Genomic DNA, 6124 nt, shown 5'->3' on the forward strand with positions numbered 1-6124 from the left:
TAATCCTGATTACCTGGTATAACCCTTTTTTAGACATTAAAAGTAAATAACCTCAGCCACAACAACAAAAACAAGTCTATATTGAGCTTCACCTTGGAGCTAACCTGTTAATTATTCACTAGAAAGGGTTTATCTAATAAACTCAGATACTCTTTCAGTTCTTGGAATATCTGTGAGCATGATGCCAATCTTTTTGGGGGACTTGTTTTTGGTGTTTTCTTCCATGCATTTGTATGACAAATTTTTTACCTCTCCTTGTTGCTTAAGCTTGTGGAAGAGTAGTGCAGCATTGGAAATTGTACAGTGTTGCATCATGGCTGTTCATACATTCAATGACTGTATGGGTACTCTGACATAAATTTTGAGAGAGTTATGAACAATTTCAGTGAAAGCATTTTTCCACAGGCACATATATTTTTCCACATGCAGAAAGGTACATTTGTGGCACGTGAGGGTAAGGTATTCCCTCCCCCCAGGTTTCTGCAAGAACAGATTTTGCACATTTTCATTGCCCAGACTTGTTGCCCATCTGCAATTAACATTTCAATCAAAATCTGTACAGAAAATATAATTCACTCTTATTTGAAGGGAATTATGCCTTAATTTGACAGTATGACTCTCCATGAGAAGAATTAACTTCCCAGGTTAGTATTTTGTAATGGGCATGTTAACATTTTCAGAGAACTTTCAGAAAGGTTTCTTTCATGCATCTTTCAGTAACTAATTATTCGCTATCTCAACAAATTGTTTTGCATATTTGTTCTGTCAAATTTTGAAAGGAGTTTGTAAAAAGAGGTTTGCATTAAAGAAATTAAGTAGCTCTACTATGTAAAGTAACAAAGCTTTGCTATGCAAAATTAGTTATCAAAACCTGTTTGGTTTCTTAGCTACTTCCAAGGACCAGTGCCATCACTTACCTTTTTAATTCATTTGTTTTACTCTTCAAATATTCCTCCAAGCCAGACAGCTCTACAGGAATGCAGGACTTGTATAGGAAAACCAAGAGGAACTGAGGAATTGATAAAGAATTAAATGGCAGCGTGCAAGGTGGCAGGGGTATAGAAATTTATGTTGTAAGTAACCAGTGAAAGAGACAGTGCCATAGAGTTGCTGGGGAGAGCCTGAGCATAAAAGGGACAGAAAAAGCTTTTCTCTTCACCACTGCAGTGTGTGGCACTGCTGCAAATCATCAGCTTTGTAGTAATGAGCACTCCCAGTAGTGAAGTGATTGCTTACTGGCAGTTCTGGCACTTTAAAAATTATTATTCCTTTTAATCCGTACTACAAATGTGAATGGAATACTCTGACAAAAAAAAAATATGGAGAATTATTTTTTTTTTTTGTTCCTGACCATTTAAGATGCCAGATGAGATGACACTGGAAGCAAAGGGTAACTAACTTGAACTCTAGACTCCCTGCAGCACACCTCTGAATGATGCACATTACCTGAAATGTCAGCAAAAGCAGGGAAAACAGATATTTTGACCTATAAACGGCACTGCCAAAACACTGGAAAAGACCATACACATTGCTAAATTGTTAGCACAACTTTATGCACTTACAGTTAAGTGCATCAGGTTTTCAAAAGGTAACAGTTACAAGTTTCTTCTCTTCATTGAGTTCCAGATCCTTTGTAGAACTACACTCATAAGAAAACAGACATTTTAATGTGTGTCATTTTAGCTGTGTTTTAGCATTTAATTGAAACACATTTTTCTTTGGATCCAGACACAAGCTGCATGAGCTTGATAACTTTCTCCCAGCAAGCTACATCTTCTACATCCTTCTAAGGAGGCATGTGAATACTTGCACTTTTTTTGTTACTTTCATCTCTCAAGTATTCCAAAGAAGTGTTAAGGTTCCAGCATGACCAAATATAGGGGTTATAAATTGTATTCCTACAAAACAGAATATGTAATTAATGGAATATGATCGAATAAAGCAAAATTGAAACATAGGCATGTTTATATACCCCTTTAATATGACCCTGGAGACTGATTGATATATAGAGATGAGAAGAGTTGGCTTGTTAATCAATTTCACATCCAGTACAGAGATGCAGGGCCAAAACCATGCATATTTTAGTATCCTTGTCTATTTTGGAGTTTGTGTGTGTACATTAAAATGCACAGTACTGTTTACAGCATCCACTTTTTCCAATCGCTGTAAACAGTACTGTGCATTTTAATGTACACACACAGACTCTGCTCTGATTCTCTTCTGTACCTGCTCTTTCTCTCTGTCCTTGCAAGTAGCATGGATTGAGTCCCACCAGATTGAACACAACCTGACACTTCTGCAAAATCATTTTAGGTGTTTACAGCCTAGCATACCCCACAGTGTATAGACACCGTTCCTCAGCACTGAGGTGTGACACTCTTGGCATCCTCCTTTCTTGGCTAGTTGCTCTGCCACCAGGCCAGATGCTCTAAATTGAGCAGCATGAGGTTCAAAAAGAATCAAGAGGCTTGTGAACATATTCAGAATTTTACAGCTCGAAAATTTCCTGTTAGCCTAGCAACAGAGCTGGCCCAGGCCAGCATCTACCACATCGCATAGCAGACCTGTTTCAGATTCAAGAAGCCAAAGATAGCATACCTGTATGGCTGGGTTAGAACCAGCTGTCAGGACAGGTTATATCAGAAAGGCACGTAGGAGCCTTGCACAGTGAAGTGGCTGTGCCCTGCAGTCAGGTGACCTGTGGTCTCTTTGATGGGGGTGTCACTCTAATCTCCCTTCCCCTGCCCCATCTCCTGAACCCCAGTGCTAACATCATACTGAGTACAGTGAGGGTGGTTAGGATGTTTGAGAAGTGTCCACCTGCCAGGTCATATCAAAAAAACCTACAGCCCAGCCCATACAACTGCCCTGCAGGTGTTGAAGGACCTGTCCATTGTTGTTCATACACAAGCTTCTGGGAAGGAACCAAACTCTAAAATGTACACTGCTGGAGGAAATTACTGCAGAGAGTGGGAGGTCACACGTAGGAACAAGAAAAATGGCAGTTGCCTTGGCCTTACATAAGTCACAAATGTCCACTGGTTTAGTGAAAGCCATGTTATCAGGAGCACCTAGTAGCCTGCATAGATGCTCATTCTACCATCTTGCTCTCATTCATAGCACTTTTGTCTCCTCCAAAGCCACTATATAGTAAACACACACATGTCCTTGTAAGTCTCAGTCTGCTCCACTGCAGTAAACAGAACCAGCATGCCAGTATATACCTCCTCTGTTTTCTACAGGGACATCTGAAACATCATGAAAGTCTTAATCCATCACAAGTCAGATCAGCCTGCAGAGAGGCACAGTGAAGGAACACTGAGACTGTAAGACTTCTCATGCAACAATGTCGGGCCAGATCCTCATTCATTATGCTTGCTATTTCCTTCTTCTCCCACACTTTAACCAGGTGACCTCAGAAGTGCAAATATCATTTTTTCTGGACTCCCGCACACTGAGAGTTTCTCTGTACTAGTAGTTTAAGTATGCTTGGGACCATTCTTTGGCCGTGAACACAGCTGGTATGGAATGGTCTATACCCACACTGCTTTATACTGCAAAATAATATGGTTACATCCAAAATGATCTGTGAAGGATTGTCTCTTGTTTGTGTTAAATCCCAAGCTGCCTGGGAATTTTTGGGGAAGGAGCCAGGGAAAACCCTAAAGACATTCCAGAGCCTTTCTGAGATTTTAATAGTACAGACAAATAAGTTCTGTTCCCTGACATTAACTTAAGGGTCAGCTAATTTTATGTGATATCACTGGTGCTTAGTGTAAGAGGTCCAGAGCCCAATAAGCTTGCAAACAAGTGAGTCTTTCCTAGGCATCCATTTGCAAATTTACCATATTTAACATTAGGGTGTAGGTGGCCAATTACAGTAAGGTTATTGCTTTTCTTTAGGCCTTAATAAATCTGTTGTGGTTACTGTTTCCATCTCCACACATGCTGCTGGTGGGAAGACTTTTGCCCAGGCTGCTGTAAAGCTGTCTGTACACCCCCAGTGCCAAGTCTTCTAATACAGCAAGAGCTGGTGAACAGTCCCATTCAGACCACGAGGGAGGGCTTTCTGCCTGAAACGTGCAACATGTCAGCAATGAAAAAGCAGAGAATAGGCACTGCCAGTCCCTGCTTCTTTGGCAACTTAGGAGCAAAAAGGAGAGAAAAGAGCCAGACAGGCAACTTCTTTGGGAGAACATTATTCCCAGACTCAGTCCTACCTGACACGATTGCTTGAGCCTCTAGGCATGACATACAGACATTGCACTTCAAGTTGCCTCCATGAAAAAGCAAAGGTAGCCCAGCTGGGCACCTCTCAAGGTAACAATGCCCGGGATCCAAGCAGAATTTACTCCAACCACAAACTCATCTCACTGGCAATGAAGGCATAGTTGGCAGTGTTTTCTGAAGCTGAAAAGAGAAGATGAGGGGCTTCTTCAGGTCCCCTTTTCTATGCATCCTCATGTTTATGTCTAGGAACAATTTTAGATATGATTTTTTGTGCTATTTGCTATTACAGGTTGTGTTTGTGTACCATGCATCTTATCTGCATGTTCTTGCTCTCCTATCTTGTGCGTTACTAAGATCATTTTGTGTCTTTGATGTATTTTTCCCTTTCCTGTTTGAATAAACGTGTTTGAACTGTTAAAGGCATGTTGATCTCTTGTTTTTCAAAGTTATTATAGGGCTCCTAAGCCTTCATCTTCTTGCATGATGAGCTGCTGCAAGGCAGTACAGCCAGCTCCCATGGGGTTCAGGGTACAAAACTAGAAGACAGCATAAAAGGCAGAGAGAGGAATTGCAAAAGCCAGAGAAAGGTTTTCAGAAAAGCAGAAAGCAATGCAGTCCCACATATGCACTGTGTTTGTGAGCTGCAAATTTTGCTTTAACAGTTAGAGGTACCCCTGTTCAGGTATGCCAGACCTCAAGATCATAGACCAGGGGTCCTCAAACTTTTTAAACAGGGGGCTGGCACGCAGATGAAGTGGCAGGCAGTCATCTGCGGCTGCTTGGTTCCCCACCCACCCCCCCCCCAACACCCAGCGAGGGGGGGTGGTGTCTGTATATACCAGGGGCTGGATTGAGGACCCTGGGGGGCTGTATCCAGCCTCCAGGCTGTAGTTTGAGGACCCCTGTCATAGAACGGTTTCATTAAGAAGGGACGTTAAAGATCATGTAGTTCCAAGCCCCCTGTCACAGGGCAGGGACACCTTCCACCAGACCAGGTTGCTCAAAGCCCCATCCAGCCTGGCCCTGAACACTTCCAGGGATGGGGCATCCACAGCTTCTCTGGGAAACCTGGTCCAGTGTCTCACCATCCTCACAGTAAAGTATTTCTTCCCAATACCTCATCTAAATCTACCCTCTCTCAGTTTGAAGCCATTCCCCCTTGTCCTATGCTCCTGTAAAAAGGTCCTTACGTGCCTTTGCAAAAGGACCTTCTCCAGCTTTCCTATAAACCCCCTTTAGGCACTGGCAGGCTGCTATAAGGTGTCCCCAGAGCCTTCTCTTCTCCAGGCTGAACAACCCCAACTCTCTCAGTCTGTCTTCATAGGAGAGGTGCTCCAGCCCTCTGATCATCTTCCTGGCCCTCCTCTGGACTCGCTCCAGCAGGTCCGTGTCCTTCATATGTTGGGGGCCCCAGAGCCGAATGCAGTACTCCAGGTGGGGTCTCGCAAGAGTGGAGTAGAGGGGGAAAATCACCTCCCTCGACCTGCTGGCCATGCGTCTTTTGATGCAGCCCAGCATATGGTTGGCTTTCTGGGCTGCAAGTGCACATTGCTGGGTCATGTTGAGCTTCTCATCCACCAACACCCCACAGTCCTTCTCCTCAGGGCTGCTCCCAATCCATTCTCTGCCCAGCCTGTATTTGTGCTTGGGATTGCCCTGAGCCATGTGCAGGACCTTGCACTTGCCCCTGCTGAACTTCATGAAGTTTTCACAGGCCCACCTCTCAAGCCTATCTGGGTCCCTCTGGGTGACATCCCTTCCCTCCAGCATGTTGACCACATCACACAGCTTGGTGTCATCAGCAGACTTGCTGAGGGTGCACTCAATGCCAGTGTCTATGTCACTTACAAAAATGTTAAACAGTGGGTTCCAATACCAACCCCTGAGGAATGTC

The sequence above is a fragment of the Falco cherrug genome, chromosome 3 (genome assembly GCF_023634085.1).
Source record: "Falco cherrug isolate bFalChe1 chromosome 3, bFalChe1.pri, whole genome shotgun sequence".
Taxonomy (NCBI): domain Eukaryota; kingdom Metazoa; phylum Chordata; class Aves; order Falconiformes; family Falconidae; genus Falco; species Falco cherrug.